Raw genomic sequence first — 23,087 nt, 5'->3', positions numbered from 1 at the left:
CCGAGTGTAGGGTGTCGAAATTTGCTGATGACACCAAGATTGGTGGGACAGCAAATTGTGCAGAGGGTGTGGAGAGTCTACAGAAAGGATCTAGATAGGCTGGGCGAATGGGCCAGGAAATGGCAAATGGAATTTAATGTTGGCAAGTGTGAGGTGGTCCACTTTGGTAGGAATAATGGTAGGAAGGATTATTACTTACGTGGGGAAAAACTGCAGCAGGCGGTGGTGCAGAGGGACCTTGGGGTCCTTGTGCATGAGTCGCAAAAACCCAGCTTGCAGGTGCAGCAGGTGGTCAGGAAGGCGAATGGGATGCTGGCCTTCATAGCGAGGGGGATTGAATATAAAAGTAGGGAGGTCTTGCTGCAGCTGTATAGGGCATTGGTGAGGCCACAGCTGGAGTACTGTGCGCAGTTTTGGGCACCATACTTACACAAGGATATTTTGGCCTTGGAGGGAGTGCAGAGGAGGTTTACTAGGCTGATGCCGGAGTTGAGGGGGTTGAGCTATGAGGAGAGGCTGAATAAACTAGGCTTGTACTCGTTAGAGTTTAGAAGAATGAGGGGAGATCTCATTGAGACGTATAAGATGATGAATGGGATGGATAGGATAGAGGTGGAGAGACTCTTCCCGCTCAGAAAGGATAGTAGGACTAGGGGGCACAGCCTCAAGATAAAGGGGGGGGGGGGTGGTTTAGAACAGGGTTGAGGAGGAACTTCTTCACTCAAAGGGTGGTGAATCTCTGAAATTCTCTGCCCGTTGAGGTGGTGGAGGCTACCTCGCTAAATATTTTTAAGACGCGGATTGATGGGTTTTTGATAAGCGAGGGGATTAAGGGTTATGGGGAGAGGGCGGGAATATGGAACTGAGCCACGACAGATCAGCCATGATCTTATTGAATGGCGGGGCAGGCTCGAAGGGCTAGATGGCCTACTCCTGCTCCTATTTCTTATGTTCTATCAAGTGTGACGGTAGGAAGGTTTATATAGAACCAGTAGAAATTGCACAAATGCTCAATAAATACTTTACTTCAGTATTCACAGTGGAAAAGAATCTTGGTGATTGCAGTGCAGACTTGCAGCGGACTGAAAAGCTCGAGCATGTAGAGATTAAGAAAGAGGATGTGTTAGAGCTTTTGAAAAGCATCAAGTTAGATAAGTCACCGGGACCAGATGGGATGTACCCCAGGTTACGTGGGAGGCGAGAGAAGAGATTGCAGAACCTCTGGCAAAGATCTTTGCTTCAGCAATGGAGGCAGGAGTGGTTCTGGAGTATTGTGAATGTGGTTCCTTTATTCAAGAAAGGGAGAAGAGATAGCCCAGGAAATTATAGACCAGTGAGTCTAACCTCAGTGGTTGATAAGTTGATAGAGAAGATCCTGAGAGATTGGATTTATGAACATTTGGAGAGGTGTAGTATGATCAAGAATAGTCAGCACGGCTTTGCCAAAGGCAGATCATGTCTTATGAGCCTGACTGAATTTTTTGAGGATGTGTCTAAACACATTGACGAATGAAGAGCAGTAGATGTGGTTTATATAGACTTCAGCAAGATGTTTGATAAGGTGCCCCATGCAAGGCTTATTGAGAAAGTGAGGGGGCATGGGATCCAAGGGGGCATTACTCTGTGGATTCAGAACTGGCTTGCCCACAGAAGGCAAAGAGTGGTTGTAAATGCGTCTTTTTCTGCATGGAGGTCAGTCACCAGCGGAGTGCCCCAAGGATCTGTTCCGGGACCCTTGCTCATTGTGATTTTTATAAATGACCTGGATGAGGAAGTGGAGGGATGGGTTGGCAAGTTTGCTGATGACACAAAGGTTGGAGGTGTTGTGGATAGTGTGGAGGGATGTCAGAAGTTGCAGCGAGACATTGATAGGATGCAAGACTGGGCAGAGAAGTGGCAGATGGACTTCAACCCAGGAAAGTGTGTGGTGCTTCATTTTGGCAGGTCAAATATGATGACAGATTATAATATTAAGGGTAAGGCTCTTGGCAGTGTGGAAGATCAGAAGGATCTTAGGGTCCGGATTCAGAGGATGCTCAAAGCAGCTTTGCAGGTACAGGCTGTGAGTAAGAAGGTGTATGGTGTACTGACATACATCAATCGAGGAATTGAGTTTAGGAGTCGGGAGATAATGCTGCAGTTGTACAAGACCCTGGTCAGACCCCACTTGGAGTACTGTGCTCAGTTCTGGTCACTTCATTACAAAAAGGATGTGGAAGCCATAGAAAGGGTGCAGAGGAGATTTACAAGGCTGTTGCCTGGATTGGGTGGCATACCTTATGAGGATAGGTTGAGAGAACTCGGTCTTTTCACCTTGGAGAGACGAAGAATGAGGAGTGACCTGATAGAGGTGCATAAGGTGATGAGAGATATTGATTGAGTGGATTCTCAGAGGCTTTTTCCCATGGCTGAAATGGTTGCCAAAGAGGACACAGGTTTAGGATGCTGGGGAGTAGGTACAGAGATGTCGGGGTAAGGTTTTCACTCAGAGGGTGATGGGTGCGTGGAATCAGTTGCCGGCAACAGTGGTGGAGGCAGATTCTATGGGGTCTTTTAACAGACTTTTGGATAAGTACATGGAACTCACTAAAGTGGAGGGTTATAGGTATGCTTAGTAGGTAAGGACATGTTCAGCGCAACTTATGGGCTGAAGGGCCTGTTTGTGCTGTAGTTTTTCAATGTTTCTATGTTCTATGTTTCTATGTTTCTATCTGTAACCCCCACGATTTGCCTGGGCTTGCAAAATCTCACCAACTGTCTTGGCTGGAGACAATACACACCTCTTTAACCTGCGCTTGGCCCTCTCTCCACTCACATTGTCTGTACCTTTTAAGACTTGATTACCTGTAAAGACTCGCATTCCAACCATTTTCATGTAAACTGAGTTTGTGTCTATATGCCCTGTTTGTGAACACAAGTCCTCCCTCACCTGATGAAGGAGCTTGAGACTCTGAAAGCTAGTGCTGCCAAATAAACCTGTTGTACTTTAACCTGGTGTTGTGAGACTTCTTACTTGGCCACATAAGACAGAGGAGCAGTGGAAGAGTATTTTTTTTTTGAATGGAAGTCTGTAACTAGTTGTGTTCGGCAAGGATCAGTGCTGTGACCTCTATTCTTTGTGATATATATATAAATTACTTGGAAGATAGATGTGCGGTTTGGGTGTATTGGCTGTGCTAAATTGCCCTTTAGGGGACAATTTAAATTGCCACTTAGGGGACTAGCAAGGATAAATACAGGGAGTTATGGGCATAGGGTCTAGGTAGGATTGTGGTCAATGAAGGCTTGATGAGCCGAATGGCATTGGATGGTTCCATGATTCTATGAAAACGTAGTTGGACTGATTAGCAAGTTTGTGGATGATATTAAGATTGCTGGAGTTAGATAAAATGACTGTGGATAGTGATGAAGTGTGTCAGAGAATACAGCAGGATATAGAAAGGCTGGAAAATTGGACAGAGAAATGGCAGATGGAATTTAATCCTGAAAATGCAAGGTGATGCATATTTGTAGATCCATTTCAGTTGGGCTGTATTAAATAAATGGCAGACGCACAGTCATCTGGGAGTATGTGTCCATCGATCTTTCAAAGTGATAGCACAGGTGGAAAGTTAGTGAAGAAAGCATATGACATGCTTGCCTTCATCAGCCGAGGCATCGAGTATAAAAGTTGGCAAGTTATGTTACAGTTATATAATCATTCATTAGGCCACATTTCAAATATTGTGTCCTATTCTAGTTGCCACTACCAGAATGTGGAGGCTTTGCAGGGGCAGATGGGACCTGTACAAGATGGGCGGGTTGCACCTAAACTGGAGGGGCACAAATATTCTGGCCAGGAGGTTTGCTAGTGTCACACGGGAGGATTTAAACTGGTTTGGTAGGGGGCAAGGCCCAAAGCAAAGGTGAATGAGCTGAAGGGAAACGAGAGAGTAGGGCCAATAAGACAGAGAAACAGCAGGCAGGATGGGATTGCAAATCAGAGGGGGTCTGGTGGACTGAAGTACATTTGTTTCAATGTGAGAAATGTAACAGGTAAGGCAGATGAACTTCGAGCTTGGATTAGTACTAGAAACTATGATATAGTTGCCATTACAGAGACTTGATTAAGGGAAGGTCAGGATTGACAGCTTAATATTCCAGGGTATAGATGTTTCAGGCAGGATAGAGGGGGATGTAAAAGGTGTAGGGAAATTGCACAACTGGTTAAGGAGAATATCACAGCTGTACTCCGGGAGGATATCTCAGGGAGCTCATACAGCGAGGCAATATGTGCAGAGCTCAGAAATAGGAAAAGTGTCATCACAATGTTGGGGGTTTACTATAGGCCACCCAATTGCTATCAGGAGTTTGAGGAGCAGATACATAGGTAGATTTTGGCACGGTGTAAAAGTAACAGGGCTGTTGTGGTGGGAGATGTTCATTTCTCCTATATAGTGCTAGGGGCGTGGATGGAGCAGAGTTTGTAGGGAGCGCTTCCTGAAAAACAGTATGTAGATAGTCCAACTAAGGAAGGGGCCATACTGGACCTGGTATTGGGGAATGAGCCCTGCCAGGTGGGGAGCAGTTCGGGAACAGTGACCACAATTCAGTAAGCTTTAAGAGACTGATGAGTAAAGATAAGCGTAGTCGTCAAGTTAAGGGAAGGCTAATTACAACAAAATTAGGCAGGAACTAAAGAATGTAAATTGGGGACAGATATTTTGAGGGCAAATCAACATCTGGCATGTGGGAGGCTTTCAAGTGTAAGTTGATAGGGATACAGGACCAGCACACTCCTGTAAGAATGAAAGATAAGTATGGCAAGTTTTGGGAACCTTGGATAACGAGAGATATTGTGACCCTAGTCAAAGAGAAAAAGGAAACATTTATCAAAGCTAGGAGACTGGGAACACATGAAGCAAGCGTGGGATACAAGGAAAGTAGAAAGAAATTTAAGCAAGGAGTAAGAAGAGCTAAAAGGGTCATAAAAAAGCATTGGCCAGCCAGATTAATGAAAATCAAGGCTTTTTATACACATATGAAGAACAAGAGGGTAGCCAGGGAGAGGGTTGGTCGACTTAAGGACAAGGGAGGAAATCTGTACGTAGAGCCAGAGAAGATGGGCGAGGTACGAGTACTTTGCGTCAGTATTCACCAAAGGGAAGGACTTGGTGGATGATGTGTCTGTGAAAGGATGTATACATAGTTTGAGTCATGCTGAGATCAAAGAGGAGGAGATATTGGGTTCTTGAGAAACATCAAGGTAGACAAGTCTCCAGGGCCTGATGGGAAATACCCCAGAATACTGACAGAGACAAGAGAGGAAATTGCTGGGGCCTTGAGAGAAATCTCTGTATCCTCACTGGCTTCTGGGGAGGTCAACACAGTAAGAAGTCTCCCAACACCAGGTTAAAGTCCAACAAGCTTATTTGATAGTAAACCCACTAGCTTTCGGGGTTTGACCCTTCGTCAGGTGAGTGAAGGGTTTTAGTTAAGTCAGGCAGCATGGTTGGTGTAGGCTTGGAGGGCTGAAGGGCCTGTTCCTGTGCTGTAATTTTCTTTGATCTATAGAAAAGGTTTACCAGGATGTTGCCCGGCATTAGTTATGAGGAGAGATTGAATAAACTGGGATTGTTTTCCCTGGAAAGATGGAGGCTGAGGGGCAACCTGAAAAAGGTTTATAAAATTATGAGGTGCACAGATAAGATGAACAGTTGGAAGCTTTTTCCTCAGGGCATTGGAAATTGCAGGGGACATTTGTTGACACAGAGGGTGGTGGGGGCCTGGAATGCACTGCCAAGTGAGGCAGATACATTAGCAATATTTAAGACTTATCTGGATAGACACACGAAAGGCAGGGAGTAAAGGGATACAGGTGGTTGGTCGAGATGGGACAACATGATTGGCACAAGCTTGGTGGGCCAAAGAGCCTGTTCCTGGGTGCTGTACTGTTCTTTATTCTTTATAGGAGATGTATTGCAAATTATCTTCCTCGACAGCCACTTATATCTAGGTTCTGCTGTGCACTGACATGTTAACTCTTTAGAAAAATATATGCCTTCATTTGTTATTTTAGAGTTAATAGCACAGTAGATTTAGTCAAGGCTGGCCTAAACAGACCAGGAAGATTGAAAGCCTAGGTGTGAAGCAGTGCTGCAATTTCCTTTAACACCTATGTTTGTGGTGGTGAGAGGTGGTTGTAGCGATGCAGAACAGCAAGAACTTGGCTTTCACAAGAATGCTTGCTTTGAAATAAACAAGTCTCTTCAGTGTCTTAATTCTCTAGTCTGCCCATTCACTCTAACTTGTCCCCATCTGAGCTTGCTAAACTCTGTGCTCTCAAGTCTGATCCCAACCTGCTGTTGCTGTTGTCTCATGCAACAATCTCTACCTCCTAGAGGCAAAGTGTCAACTTCCAATCCTTTTTCCTATCTCCCCTGGAACATTACTCACCACTGAACCATCAAGCCATTGTTTCCAGGTGTGTCAATCTAACTACCTCTGGAAATCATCCCCCCATAGACTCCAGCCTCAGAACAGACCTGCTTATATCACCATCCCAAAATCCATAAGCAGAACTGTCCCAGTAAACAAGTCACTCTGTCCTTGCCTTGTTGGAGATTTTCGTACTTTGACATATTTTTTTCCCCTTGTCCAGTCTCTTCCCACCTAACGTTTCTGGTGTCCTACATCAATTCAACAATGACTAGTCCCAACTGTCTCCTCTGCACTATAGACATCCGATCTCTCTATATTTCCATCCTCCATCAGGACAATTGGAAGCTCTCTGCTTCTACCTTGAACAATGGCCCAACCAGTTCCCATTTATCACACCTCTCTTTGCCCAACCAGTTCTGATGAAGGAAGATTCAGCCTCGAATCTCTCTCCACTGCCAGATCTGCTAAGATTTTCCAGCATTTCATTTATGGTTCATATTTGACGCTTTACTTCCCTGACATCTCCATCTCCATTCCTGGAGATGGGCTGTCTAATAAAAATTTATTTTAAACCCATTGATTCCACAATGACCTAAACAACTCATTCCCAATCTTTTCAGCATCACAGTACACTTCAATGAGGCTAACAATTCCAAGGTGCGTCCATTTTTTTTCAGCTAAATCGATTGGTCATAACACTGCACAATGTACTTGAGAAATGACAATGGACAATCACAGATGAGGGACGGGACATTGGGAGCATCACAATTCAGCAATCCACTGCAAGTGAAGGGCTTCCTATTGTGTAGCCATTCATACTGTGTACTCAGTTTAAAATTGGCATTCAACTGAACTACAGTTTAACTCAATGTCATTATATTCAGTGTAACAATAATTTCAGTTAAAATATTAATAGGTATTACACATGAAGATATGCCAATCAATGCCAACCAGAAAACAAAAAATTGTTACTGTGATATAATTGGTGCCCACATCATATGAAAACAACCTCTTTTGCATTTACCAAGTTAAATGTTAAATCTAAACACCAAACCTAGTTTATTGTAATGCACTGTACGTGCTTATAATTGCAAAATATGAACTTAATTTCACAGTCCTTAACAAGACATATATCATTTATTTATTCTCCTTTAACAACACATGGTTTACATTGACATCATTTTGTGTTACACTCTATAAATCTGTTACATACCCTTGTTGTGTGCCAAATGATAGCAATATGTTTAGCATTAGATAATTACTACATTGATTTACAAAGATTGTTTTAAGTGGATGATAAGCTAGGTGCAAGAACTCCAAATCAAGGTGTTCTGTGCTAGTTAGTGTTTATTGTTTGGAATTTGTATCCAATAATAATTGATTCACTTATACTGTGTATGTGTGTGAAAACAATTAGCTAAAAGGTATTAGAAATAAATACAAGTCTTCAACATCTTACTATTTTGTATTGTGTATATTTCAATCTGCCTGGAAGGTTTCTGAATTGCCTACTTCTTTCCCCATAGAATATCACCAAATGCTCGAAAGACAGCCTATGTCTTACTGACCAGGAGATTAATTCATTTGTTCGCCTTGCAATTTACATTGTTCATGTTTTTATTAAACACATTATGGCTCATGTCTGAAACTCCAAAATGCTTTATGGAGCCCGCCTGGATCTGTTTTGCCTCTTAAATTTGGCTTGGATTATCACGTGACGTCTCACTTCAGGTATAATTCAAATGATTCACTAGAGAGCTTTTACCAAATAGAATATAGTTAACATATAAAGTTGGAAAGTTAGCAAGAACTCTTATCAATTGCAAACAAGAAACAAAACAACCACTATAATCTATAACCTTTAACAAATGTATCTAATGTGGGAGTTTGCACGTTCTCCCCGTGGTTGCGTGGGTTTCCTCCGGGTGCTCCGGTTTCCTCCCACATCCCCCAAAGATGTGCTTTTAGGCTGATTGATTGGGTACTAAAATTGTCCCTAAATTGGACCTCCCTGATCCTCGCACGTTAGGCGTAGACTAAAATCATGAATAGGACACTGAGATAGTAGGACGGCGGCGCGGGCTCGTTGGGCCGAAGGGCCTGTTTCCCGTGCTGTGTTGTTCTTTGTTCTTTTGTTAATGTGTTGCAATCAAACTAATCCTGTAGTTTAACACAGCAAAGATTAATGCTCACATAAAACTGAACTTGCGTCCTTCAGATGAAGTCGGCAGTGCTCTGGATAGACTAAGAACAGTTTGAAGTCGGAACAGCTTCCTAAAACACCAGAAACTCTAGGCAACTCACCAACAGCTGATTTCCTCTTTCAGAATGGCAAGTCCTTGCTTTCAGATGACCGGCAGAATTTCCGTAACCAGAGAGAGTGAAGTCTTTTCAGCTTGATGCCCCTTCTAAAATTAAAACTCAAACTCCAGCGCCAAACCGAAAATGAAAAAAAACTCCTATGACCTGACCTGCCAACCAGTTCTCCTAACAATGCAGAGTCATGAACATCCCAGGGAAAATAAACAGACCTGTTAGGCAGCAATAAAAAGATTCTTGTAGACAGCCCGGCAACAATGAGAAAAACAAACTGAAAAAAAGTTTGCCTACAACTGCAGAGTACGTCTAAAAATTACACTTAAAAGGTACATTAACATCAAGCACAATTCTAAGTAGTCCAATCTCTTGGGTGATATTTCCAGCATCATCACAAGACGGTAACATATAGGAGCAGAATTAGGCCATTCAGCCCACTGAGTCTGCTCCACCATTCAATCATGGTTGATCGGATTCTCATCCCCATTCTCCTGTCTTCTACCCATATCCCTTGATCCCCTTATTGATCAAGAACCTATCTATATCTAAAAGACACTCAATAACCTAGCTTCCACAGCCCTCTGTGGCAATGTGTTCCACAGACTCACCACCCTCTGACTGAAAAACTTTCTCCTCATCTCAATTTTAAAGGAGAGTTCCTTCACTGAGGTTGTGTCCTTGGTTCTAGTCTCTCCCGCAAGTGGAAATATCTTCTCCATGTCCACGTCCATTCTATATAGGCCACTCAGCCTTCTACAAGTTTTAATCGGATCCCCCTCATCCTTCTAAATTTTGAGTATAGACTCTTCAAGTACTCCTCATATGACAAACACTTCATTCCTGGGTCATTCTTGTGAACCTCCTCTGGACCCCCTCCAAGACCAGTACATCCTTCCTTAGGTACTGGGCCCAAAACTGCTCACAAAATTCCAAATGGGGTCTGACCAGAGCCTTATACAGCCTCAGCAGTACATCCCTGCTCTCGCATTCTAGTCCTTCAGAAATGAATGCTAACATTGAATTTGTCTTCCTAACTGCCAACTGAAACTGCGCGTTAACCCTGAGTGTTCTGAACCAGGACTTCCAAGTCCCTTGTACTTCAGATTTCCATAGCCTTTCCCCATTTAGAAAATAGTCTATGCCTCTATTCTTCCTAACAAAGTGCACAACCTCACACTTTTCCACATTGTAATCCATCTGCCACTTCTTTGCCCATTCTCTTAATCTAAGTCATTCTTTAGCCTCCCCACTTCCTCAACATTACCTGTCCCTCTACATATCTTTGTATCATCCGCAAATTTAGCAAACATGCCCTCAGTTCCATCTTCCAGATCATTAATGTATATAGTGAAAAATTGTGGTCCCAACACCGATCCCTGTGGAACACCATTAGTCCCCCTATCCCCATTCTCTGCCTTCGGTCTGTCAGCCAATCTTCTATCCATGGCAGCACCTTGCCTCCAACACCATTGGCTCTCAGCTTATTTAGCAGCCTCCTGTAAGGCAACTTGTCCAAGGCTTTCTGGAAACTTTCTGATGGCAACCAGCAATCAAACACAAGGCAAGGCCCTACTTTTGGCCCTTTCCTAACTCCCCTGCCCCCACTGCAGAGTGGACAATGGTACAAGTGCACTTTGGGGCCAGCTGCCACCAAAAGCCTAGCTGCAAGAAGTTACCAGGTGACCTGGTGGTCATACGTGTCTGTCCTATTGGTAGCTTTCTGCATTTGCTTGCTTACCAACCAGTCATTTTTATTGATGTTCTAAAATTGCTGTCCATTAAGAATCACTATTTTCTTCCAAAATGACACCATTTGAGTAATTGCCACTGTCTTTTAGAATTTGTTAATATTTGACATATGTTAAATACGAAAGACATTGTTCTGTGAATTGGAGACACATATGTACTTACAGAAATAACATTTTCACTTATTGTAAGAGTTTTATTTTTAAGTGCAACTGGTGTGAGGTGACCAAATTGGAATCAGCAGAGATTGATTGAATAGCAATCTGGATGCTTTTAAACAGATTCCTGGGAATGCACAGAAACACATAGAACCAATCAACCTGGCTGAAGGGAATTCAATGCAACGATTCACATATACACAATCAGTGAAATTCTTTATTCCACTGTGACACTAAATGAAAAAAGAGAATTTAGAGTTTGAGGCATTCAGTTTAAAAGTTGGCAGGTCTTGTTGCAGCTTAGTTAGGCCACACTTGGAATACAGTGTTCAATTCTGGTTGCCACACAACCAGAAGGATGTGGAGGCTTTGGAGAGAGTACAGAAAAGATTTACCAGGATGTTGCCTGGTATAAGAACATAAGAACATAAGAAATAGGAGCAGGAGTAGGCCATCTGGCCCTTCGAGCCTGCCCCGCCATTCAATAAGATGATGGCTGATCTGTCGTGGCTCAGTTCCACATTCCCGCCCTCTCCCCATAACCCTTAATCCCCTCTTATCAAAAACCCATCAACCCGCGTCTTAAAAATATTTAGTGAGGCAGCCTCCACCACTTCAACGGGCAGAGAATTCCAGAGATTCACCACCCTTTCCTCAACTCTGTTCTAAACCGCCCCCCCTTTATCTTGAGGCTGTGCCCCCTAGTCCTACTGTCCTTTCTGAGCGGGAAGAGCCTCTCCACCTCTATCCTATCCATCCCATTCATCATCTTATACGTCTCAATGAGATCTCCCCTCATTCTTCTAAACTCTAACGAGTACAAGCCTAGTTTATACAGCCTCTCCTCATAGCTCAACCCCCTCAACTCCGGCATCAGCCTAGTAAACCTCCTCTGCACTCCCTCCAAGGCCAAAATATCCTTGCGTAAGTACGGCACCCAAAACTGCACACATGGAGGGCATTAGCTATGAGGAGAGGTTAGAGAAGCTTGGTTTGTTCTCACTGGAACAAGAGAGGCTGAGGAGTGACCTGATAGAAGTCTACAAGGTTATAAAGGGCATGGACAGAGTGGATAGTCAGAAGCTTCTTCCCAGGGTGGAAGAGTCAATTACTGGGGGGCATAGGTTTAAGGTGTGAGGGGCAAGGTTTAAAGAGGATGTATGAGGCAAGTGTTTTTTTTAAAACACAGAGGGTAGTGAGTGCCTAGAACTCTCTGCTGGGAGAGGTAGTGGAAGCAGATACAGTAGTGAGTTTTAAGGGGCGTCTGGACAGATACATGAATAGGATTGGAATGGAGGGATATGGTCCCCAGAAGGGTAGGTGGTTTTAGATCAGTCAAGCAGCATGGTCAGTGCAGGCTTAGAAGGCCAAAGGGCCTATTCCTGTGCTGTAATTTTCTTTGTTTGTTTAATTCAAAGGAAAATTGAAGTAAAATATTTGCAAGATTAATCCACTTTCTGAGCCTTGAACAGAATAGCACTGGTACCTCCTCAGAAGGGTACAACAGTCACAATGTCAAATAACAAGTTGGAGATCTGGCTGTTTGGAATTATTCATGTAAATTGTCACTTATTCAAAAGTATTGACCTCTTGTAACATATTCAGAATTAACCCATTGCCAAGGCCCTAAGGATTGTTGCTATAGCAGCAGGAGGCATGGGTGGTTCATGCTCTGTAGGGAAGAGAACAGATTTTGAACACAATGTTGGAACGGCAGCTACAGCAGAAGCCAGGCAGTCGCTGAGAGAAACAGTTGGGGCTTGTCATGTGGCTTGATGCATGTGCAGAAGTATCAGCTGTCACAGCATACTCGCACCCTCACAGCAGTTGGGAACCACAGAGCGAGCCTATACCCTGCCTCCTGTAAGGACTCCATGATATTCTCCCAGTTTCTCTGCTGCATATACGCTGATCATGCCATCTTTGAAACTTGAGCAACAAAAAAAAAGACCAGAAGCAAAATTTGATGTTGGCAAAAATGGCGGAATCCTCCACTCTGCCCCATGTGATTGACAGGGCCCTTGACCATACTGAACCTATTTTCCCACACATTTGTTCTCATCCCTTGCACTCCCTTCTAGAACTGCTATAAGATTCCCCTTTTTCTCACTTTCCACCCCAGCACGTTCAAAGGATCATCCTCCACCATTCCTGCCATCAACAAATACACCTTCTCCCTGTCAGCATTCCAAAGGGGCACACTTATCCACTCCTCAATCGTCCAATACCTCATCAAAGGTAAAATGTCTGCCCTTTTACTTCCTCCCGCCACACCATTCAAGGTCCCAAATACTCATTCCACGTGAATAAATGATTTCTTGTTCTCCTTTCTACTAAGTATATGACATATGCTGCTCACAATGTAGTCTCCTTTACATTTGGGAGATTGGGTAACTGCAGTATGGAACAGCCCAGTCAGTCAATCAGTAAATATGACTCTGAGCTTCCAGTTGGTTGCCATTTAATTCACCACTTTGTTCTCACACTCACATGTCTGTCCTCAGCAAACTGCAGTGTTCCAGTGAAGCTCAAGGAACAGCACCTTATCATTGGATAAGGCATTTTACAACCATCCAGACTTAAAGTTGAGTTAAACAATTTCGAACTATGAACACTGTCCCCCATTCTGTATTTTTTTATGACTATGTGTTGGCAGAGGGTTCGTTACAGCAAATTGTGTCTGCACCATGAGCAATTCTGAATGAGCAATTCACAAAGTGCCACACTCCCTTTAAGTGAATCTTGTTTTTCACATTTTTGCTTTCCGATACGGTTATTCATTATGCTGCCATTCTTACGCACTCTGGCCAAATGCTTTTTTTCCTTTATTACAACATTTACCATTTCTTTTTGCCTTTTGTTTGATGACACCTTTGTTATTTAATCACACCTGCCCTCTATCCTATCCCAGACTCTGATGTTCTTCCTTCCCCACTGTCTTTTTAACAGCATGACACCCATATATTTTTACCTTCCTACAGCTCTAAACAGTCAGATGCAACTCAAAACATTAACTTTGTTTCTCTTTCCACGGATGCTACCAGAGCTGCTGAGTACTTCCAACACATTTGGGCAGGGTTTTCTGTGTCCCCCTGCTTCATGGTAGCAGAAGCAGCTCTCCATTGGCAGAATTTTCTGACCCACCGCTGTCAGTGTAGTTTCCTGTTGATTGCAGCCCCATTGCTGGGAAATGATAGACTGGAGCAGAGTGGCTGGAAAATTTCAGCTTTTGTTTTTTTGTCCGCAACTAATGTTGAATTGAACAAAGACCTCAATTTCCCTTCTCAAGCAAACAGAGGTTTCAGATTGCTACTTTCCAGTCCCTTTACAAAACTGCAGTCCACACTTTTTCTGCAACGTCGCAGTCTTTATTCAACAACTGGAGCAAACATGGAAGGAGCTAGCCTTTTATCCATCTTTGGTTTTATTTTCTCAGACATAATTAATCTACAGATACCTCCAGTAATAAAACTGCATTCTCCTCTCGTAAGTCTATACTTTACTTACACTATCATTTTCAAAAACTAAACCTATTTAATATCACCACCATATCATCATGCGCTACAAGGAGATCCTTGTATGGTGGTGAGAGGATGGGAGCATAACATCACAAAGAGGTTGATAGGTGGAGAGAGTTGGTGAAACTGGCAGATGAATTTCAATGCCGTGAGAGGTCAATCCAAAGAAAGAGAATGAATCCAAACACTTACTAAGTGGTGAAAAGCGAGGAATAGTGAGAGTCCAAAATAAATTGTGATCCATGTACAGATCAAATTAAAAAAGGTTAAGGGAATGTTAGCCTTTATATCATCTTGTGCAATGGAAACAGAAAGTGGAGTAAGTTTTGCTACAGTATATAAAAGCTGATTAGAGCGCATCGCAAGGAGTACTATATACTTATTCCAAACTCTACCGCTTCAAAAACACATTAATCTTGGAAAAATATTACAGTGTAGATGTTTATCTTCCAGTGAAGATGGCCCACTGTTCATCATGATTGTAACTTTACTGCCCACTTAATTTAAGTTAGTTTATTATTTAATTTATGGCACATTGAGCTTGGCCTTTTCCAGTTCAAAGAGTCCTTTGTACATGATAGTCAAGGTGATCAAACCATTTGATCCAAAAAAGCAGGTAATTAATGAACTGTAACAATTCACATATCAACACTTAAAGCATTTTTTTTAAATGAATAAAATTGCATACGGTCAACTAACATTTCTGGGTATTCCACAATTAAAGAAGTTGCTTTTGCTTACTCCCACCAGTAAACAAAGTGAAAATTCTACCTGTGCCACATCAAATCAGCCAGCCTCAGAGAGTATCCTGTCCAATGGTGAGCTGAAAGTAAAAAAAAAATTAAATTCAACACATTATCTGCTTGCTCCTCATCCTAACATCTTTTTTCTGTACGAGTAAACAGCAGAAGAAAATTGGTCACGTTTTCTAACCTAATGGCAGTCATTTTTCACCCAAAACTGGCACTGTGATTGTGTCAGGTGTTTTTGGGTCACTGTTTCATTAATTTATTTTGTAAATGATTTCTCAAGGGCATTTAGGGATGGGCAATAAATGCTGGCTGAGCCAAGGGCACCCACGTTCTGAGAAGAATAATTTTTTTCTCAATTCACATCCAATAATTACATGCCCAGATGGGAAATTACAGGATCAGGAGCATTGAAATGTTGACCAATAGCCATCATCAGTTTAAAGTGAAGCTTAAGAAGCTCACTGCAAAATAATAATCAAGTTCCTGGAAAACAGATCAAATAAAACAAATATTGACAGAACGAGTGTGAAATGCTTAAAGCAATCAGTCTGATGTTTTCAGTGATCACAAGAACATATGTAAATGACAAGTGGACCAAGGCCACAAGTGGTCCATCACACCTACACACCTATTCCATACTAATTGCTTCAGAGGAGCTAAAACAATGAGATGACAAAAAGCACATCCCATTCACAAAAGCATCTGATAAAGCAAGCAGCAGCAAAAGATGAGCTGGAGAACCACAGACTGTCAATATCTGCACCTATGGATTTTAATTGTTAAAAGCACAAGGTAACTTATTTTTAACAATATTCTAACAAATAGCTGGAACTAAACACAAGACCATTCAACATAATCAGTACAATTTGTTTCCTCATGATTTCCACCAACTACTAATTTATTGAAGAAACATTCTTTAAAATTTCTTCCTAAGAAAGATAAAGCAAAAGTCCAGAATTATCAAACCATTCATCATGGTTGCCCTTCCATTTTTATTTTTTCATGGGATTTGAATATCGCTGACAAAACCTGCCTTTATTGTCCATCCCAAATTGTCCTCGAGAACATGCTGATGATCCACTACCTTCAACTGTTGTAGTCTATACGGTGTAGATATTTTCACAGTGTGAAGAGTGTTTCAGGATTTTGATCCAAGGAATGGTGATACAGATCCACATCAAGATAATATGGTTTGCAGGAGAACTCAAGTGGTGGTGCTGCCAAGCATCTGTTGCCCATGTCGCATATTTCAGTGATTTTGTAACACACAAAATTCAAGAATCTCTTGTGCTTGCCCTTTAAAAAGATTATTTGCTTCAGCCTTTTCTCCTAAACTGCTTACTTCTGCCCAGCATCCATCTGCTGGAGTTAATTTATAGCAGGATGCGAGGCAAGTTGGTGCTGTAATTATCAATATTGTTAATTCTTGAATTTTGAAGTGATTTATTGTCACATATATTAGTACACAGTGAAAAGTATTGTTTCTTGCGTGCTGCATAAAGTATACCATATGTAGAGAGTGCAGAATGTAGTTACGGTTATAGCTAAGGTGTAGAGAGAGATCAACTTAATGTGAGGTAGGTCCCATTCAGAAGTCTGATGGCAGCAGGGAAGAAGCTGTTGAGTTTGTAACCTCAGACTTTTGTATCTTTTTCCCAATATAAAAAGATGGAAGAAATTATGTCCGGGGCACGTGGGATCCTTGATTACGCTGGTTGATTTTCCCAGACAGTGGGAAGTGTAGACAAAGTCAATGGATGGGAAGCTGGTTTGCATGGTGGACTGGGCTTCGCTCATGACCCTTTGTAGTTTCTTATGGTCTTGGACAGAGCAGGAGCCATGCCAAGCTGTGGTACAACCAGAAAAAAAGCTTTCTGTGATGTATCTGTAGAAGTTGGTGAGAGTCATAGCAGACATGCCAAATGTCCTTAGCCTCCTGAGGAAGTAAAGGTGTAATTAGCGGACTTTCTTGATCTTAGCATCAGTGTGGAGGGACCAGAACAGGCTGTTGGTGATCTGGACACAGAAACCTGAAGCTCTCAACCATTTCCACTTTATACCACAATAACTTGTTAATCTAGGAAGTACATCATTTCCCCCTTAGCATGTTCATGAGGGGATGGAGAAATTAAGATAAAAAAAAGAAAAAAATCCTTTTAATCTTAAACTTTGCTCAGGGTGCAGCAATTTTGCAGTTCACATCTGTAAATGCTTAAAGTTAAATGGGCTATTTGTAATTTTTTTTAACTTCTGGGAAAATGTGTATTGTGCGTAACATATCTTTTGCTTAAAAAGAAAATTTCAGCTCCTCAACTCTCTTAACTTTCTACCTTCAATCTCAAAACACCCTCATTTCTCTTCCATGCAATATTGCCATTTTTAGGGTGGGACACAAAACCTGGACTAAATATTTTAAATGTTGCTTTAATGATATTTACAAAATAACATTTTAGGCACTGCAAGTTAATCTAATAATGTGAAGTACCAAATATTTGCACTATAGATGTGACATCACTCATCTCCTACTGTGCAAGATCCAAACCTTTTAATATACATACAATACCAGACCCAAGTTTTGTTTCAAACAGTATCTTCTGCCAATACAAGATAGTCGTCCATACAAGTCTGCACATGCACTGGTCAAGGTATGCACAGAAAACCAATGACAGCACACTGCTGCGCTCAGCCTGACACAATAATCTAGCAAAAAACCTTTCAGACAGTAGCTACCATGCAACCTAATCTGATAGCACAGAGAAGGTGGGCAGCTGGATGTGACCGATGCCCTTGTATGCAAGTCAAACAGAGCTGCGGACAAGGAACTGAATGAATCTTGTGTGGATCAGCAGTTTGGCACCTGCTCAATGAGGACAAAGTTGTTATCAACCGAGGCCTAGATTGATATTGAGAGCAGGTTAAACCACCGAAGCAGTGCCCGGAACAACAGCCCACTGCATCTTTCATTGGCCCACTCTGGTTTGGAGAGCTGTGGGGCAAATGATGAGAGTTTTTTATTTGCTGGTATGGAGATGGAATCTTATCAGATGTTTTCTTAAAGCATCAGCATTTACTTAAAAGTATCTTTCAAAATTGATGGAAAAACGTCTTCAATAACCATTTGATAAGTATCCCTTCTCCTGGCCATGGCCTACTCTATCACTTGCAAAGATGTAACCGAGTGAGTCACTAAAGCCGCAAGTTGAAACGCGTTGGCAACAAACGCAGCCTTTTTCAAAAATCATTCACAGGTTGCAAGCATCGCTGGCTAGGCCAGCATTTGTTACCCAACTCTAGCTGACCTCAAGAAGGTGTGGTGAGCTGCCTTCTTTAACTGCAGCAGTCCATGTGGCTTAGGTACACCCACATGCTGTAACAGGCACAAAATTAATGTTCCTGGCAACTAACAGTTGCCTTTCTTTCACTTCATTTTACAAAGTTCAAAGCATAATGTTAATATTTTCCAGAACTAGTGCTAATTAGTTCAATTGTCTCCAAAATTTAAAACATATGATTCATGTTTTCTTTTTAGAAGTATTGTTTGCAAAGCTTTTCTTAAGTTAGACTAGCGTTTATATCATGCTTTTCATGGTCACAGGGCGTCTCAAAGCATTTCACAGCCAATACAGTACTTTAAGTGTAGTCACTACCATAGGAAACATGCCAACTAATTTGTGCTCAGCAAACTGCCAAAAACAGCAATGTGATAACAACCAGTTAATCTGTTTTTGCAATGTTGATTGAGGGATAAACATACTAGCCAGGACAACTGGAGGGGACTTCCTACTCTGCTTCAAAAAAAAGAGTACCATTGGATCTTTTATATCGAGGCAGACAGGGCTTTGGTTTAACACCACATTGGAAAAATAGCACTTCCAACAGTGCAGTGCACCCTCAGTACTGCAGTAGAGTGCCAGCCTTGACTTTTATTTTCAAGCCCTGGAGTGGGACTCAAAAACAGAATCTTATAATTCAGAGGCACAAAATAGTTCAGAAATTATTCAACAAATCGTTTGTTTTCACTCGATTTGAGAGATCCAAAATATAATGCTGCCAACAAGCTTTCCAATTTTTTTCAGCTATTGATAAACTAGAACATATTGGGTACTAAATGCAACTGCAAGCATTTCCCCCAACAGCAAGTACACTTGAGTTTCAAAGAGTTTCCTCTCACCCTGAATGAATTTCCTGTCATTGTATGGTTACAAGGTTTGCTGCGAGCCATGTATTTCACCATGAACTGAACCCAGGCAATTACTTAACAATGTGCAATAAGAGCTGAAGTCCTGAAAAATCTGTTTACACAACACTAAATTGAGGAAATTGTAAAATAGACAAGTAACAAAACCAAGATTGGCTACAGCTTTGCTCCATTGATAAAACAGGTCATCATCTCATTTACTGTTGCTTACCTGCTCCTCTTTCTTTATCAGTCATAGAATCCCTACAGCGCAGCAGGAGGCCATTCAGCCCATCATGCCTGCACCAACAATCCACCTAGGCTCTATCCACTTAACCCCACATATTTATCCTGCTGGTGCTGCTGACACTAAGGGGCAATTTAGAATGACCAATCCACCTAACCCATACATCTTTGGACTCAAATGTCAAATGATCTTTGGAGTCAATGTCCTACAAAGTATAGTGCACATTTCCAGCTCCCCACTCTCACCGCAAATGTCAAGACCCTCAATAGCATCTAGCATCAAACGTCAACCGCATCATCAGTCGATAGGATGGAGTGCCATCATCTATGCATCACCACCATCCATATTCCGGTAATTCTTATTATTTTGCTTACATCCCTGCAAAATAAAGTTCTTAAGTATGCATACAGCTACATTTTGAAACTGCCAATTGCTTACTGCTTTTCCGTTCTTCCACCACAAAAAAAAACACATCAATTGGTGACTTGTATTTCATTGTCTAACTTGCACCTTGAATGGCTTTGTCTTTTCATTAGCCAATGGTAAGACAGAGGCTGCCCAACCTAATTCTTACACCTTCAAAATTGAAAGGACACAATCTTGTAACTGGTTTAACCATGCATCATCAGATTTAGAGCGAATACATCAAACCATAATGTGCCTCATGCTCCTCTTCCAAGAACAATCGTGACTTTAAAGTCACACTGTGAAGCAAAGATACCATAAGTTTATTTTCTGAACTACAACCTCCTCCTCAAGTCTCTCCCAACCTGTAATTTTCCCCTCCATACTCACCTCTAGCAAAAGCCATGAGTTCACAGATTTGAGAGGCAAGGGTGACAGCATCTGCTGTTTCCCATTTGCTACTGACCATCAGATCAATCTTTCCGTGGCAGAGCCTACCAAAGCCCCAAACCTCTATTGATCTTTAGGTTCTCTTCCACTGCCCCATGCCCTCATGCTCAATACATCCAAAAAACTGACCTCCTGCTGGTTGACCTCATTTCCTCTAAATGGTTGACTACCTATCACCCTTCCTAACCCTCACTTTATTTTGTGTATTAAATCATTCCATTTTCTCAGGCATGTCCTTCTGTTCAAAAACATATAAAAAACTAAATCATCTCTCCACTCCAATACTGTTTCTTCTCCAACTTTCCTTTTCTCAACAGAATTTTTGAACATGTTGCCCTTTCTTAAACACAAAACCTCCCAATCTAAATCTTTCCAACACTTTCTACCCCATCTACAGCTATTTTTCACATCACACTAGTGCCACGAGGCTTTCCAAACATATGTTGTCCCAGTAAATTGCACACTATCAAACCATCAGCCTAAAAGACAGTGAATACTAATCTGTCCATCTGCTAATCTCAGCAAGTTCTTCCAGTTCAACAATTGACTTGCATTCAATTGCAGGAGACCCATACCTCAGGAACTCTCAACGTGGTCTGTCATGAATCAAAAGTAGCCACAACCGGATCACAGAAATGAAATGCAATGCAATGTACGTGTATGTTGATTAGACCAGAATTGAGAACCAACAGCATGGTTTAAGATCCAGATGCAAAAGAGTTATGATCTCAAAAAACAGCACAGAGAAAAAAAAACGTGTTAAGTAAACCTGATTGTCCATCTCAGTCTGCAATATTACATCATATTCACTATTATGGTTTTCAAAACAAAAACATTTTAGGCGGAATTCTCAAAACAAATTTCTTATCGCTAGCAGGAAAGCCGGTGGGATTCCTGCTGGATGGTTTGATGTGCATCAGTTTGTAATTCTGCTACACTCAGAATTTTTTTTGGATTAGGAACTTAAAGAACCAGCATAAAATCTGGTACATTTTAAAAACAGCATTATGCCGCCATTTCCCTGGCCACCCAGGAACTCCAATGGCCTCCGTCAGTGTTATCATAACCGGTCTCCATTTGTGGGATGATTTCACCAGGAGTGAAGCATCCATAGAATCCCATTCAACCCATGAAGTCTGCACCGATTCTGACAGAGCATCTTTGCTATCCCCCTAACCTACACATCCAGAGGTACTAAGGGTCAGTTTACCATAGCCAATCCACCTGATCTGTACATCTTTGGACTGTGTGCGGAAACTGCAGCACCAGCGGGGGAAGAGATGGTGGCTACAGCCTGAAAAATCACTTTTAATATTGAAAGTCAGGGCTGCATTCAGCCATTCCTCCTCCTCCCCACCACCACCGCCCTCACCACCCCTCCTCCTCCACCACCGCCCCCACCACCCACTCCCCCCCCCTCCTCCTCCTCCCCCCCGCCCAAGACACTTCTATATTGTCTTCCTTCAGCCTGCAATTCATTCATAATAGTAAACAAAATTGCCAACCTGAGGAAGGAAGCATAAAGTGGATGGGGGTACGGTGAGGGAGGTTCCCTCAAGTCACACCACTAAACATTTTTTTTTTAAATGCTCAGCCTCATAACAATGTTCTAAGAATATCTAATGAGGATTTTTTAAAACTAAATTGTCAAACAACAATGTTCAGTAAAAATTACAATCAATCATGCGCTGAGCTTTCAGGGACGTGTTTTCCCATTTCCATATTTTCTTCAAGCAAGATAAAGAAATCAAAAAGGTAATGAAATTATCTTAATGCACCATCTGTAGATAGAAGCTAGGTAACAAATGTCCAAGGTTGGTAGGGCATGGTATGTTGAAACCTCCAATTACCAACTGAAGAAAAGCCTCTACTGATACCTGAAGTTCCAATACATTTCTATTTTAAAGAGCATTTCAGAATTATGCTCACAGAACAAATTGAATTAGCTTTCCATAAATTCTCCAAAAGAAATTCGATCAAGATATTTGACAGGAATTTGCAAGCAATATTTCTGAAAAATTACTGCAGTTAAATACTCCAGAAAGGAAGGCAAGCAACGTTCTTCAATGCTTTTACAAAACATTTCATAGAATGGAGTTGGCATAAGTGTCAGAATCCCTCTGTAAATCAACAGAAAGGGTGGCGTTTCCGTTTCTATCTTCTAGTTGTGATGTCAAGCCAATTCAATTCATTTCAACTCCACTTTTTCTTCATAGCTTCCTACACCGTTCCCAATTGCTGTATTATTATAGCAGTAAGGAACATTAATAATTTGGTATGTAGTTTGGAAAAAGACACCCAAGTATTCACTCAGTTGTGAACAGTGTAATACAACTACCAAGTACAACTAAGAGTAGTCTGCTTCTCCAATTGTGTGAATAATTCCATCCCCACACCAGGTATCAGCCTGGTGAGTAGAGAAGTCAATCTCATAATATTGGGTTGACATCTGGCAGGGTACTTGTGACTTTTAGGAATAGTAAGTAGTCTCACAACACCAGGTTAAAGCCCAACAGTTTTATTTGGTAGCACGAACTCTCGGAGTGTTGCTCCTTCATCATGCGAGTGCAAGATTTGTTTCACAAACGGGGCATATATAGACACAAACTCAATTACAAGATACAAGTTATGATAGGAATGGAGGTGGTACCCACATCTCCCCCAGTTATATCTCCTGTTAGGGGCTCTGAGTCAAGATGTCTGCATTGCTTCATGCTGCCATACAGAGAAGAGAAAGAAAAATGAAGACTACATTTTTATCCAATCTTCATGGCTGGTCACCTTGTAGCGGATGTTGAGATTTCTGTGCTGCAAGTTTGCGGTAGTTAACAACCGGTTTCAGGATGTCAAAATAATTTCATATTACTATCAGTGATATTCAGCTGAGAGACAAGTCTG

At 41.8% G+C, this 23,087-nt stretch overlaps 1 protein-coding gene across 1 annotated transcript in view; it reads right to left on the bottom strand.

Moving 5' to 3' along the window:
* The window catches only part of LOC145340904 (SH2/SH3 adapter protein NCK1-like), a 214,994-nt gene that overhangs the window by 125,321 nt on the left and 66,586 nt on the right, over window positions 1-23,087 (bottom strand). Inside the window, exon 2 of the mRNA XM_080185456.1 lies at window positions 14,930-14,981. The gene's annotated coding sequence lies outside the window, so the exon portion shown is untranslated. The remainder of the gene's footprint in view (window positions 1-14,929; window positions 14,982-23,087) is intronic.

The sequence above is a fragment of the Carcharhinus amblyrhynchos genome, chromosome 3 (genome assembly GCF_965287045.1).
Source record: "Carcharhinus amblyrhynchos chromosome 3, sCarAmb.v2.hapA, whole genome shotgun sequence".
NCBI lineage: Eukaryota > Metazoa > Chordata > Chondrichthyes > Carcharhiniformes > Carcharhinidae > Carcharhinus > Carcharhinus amblyrhynchos.
This window is presented reverse-complemented; position numbering and strand designations above follow the sequence as displayed.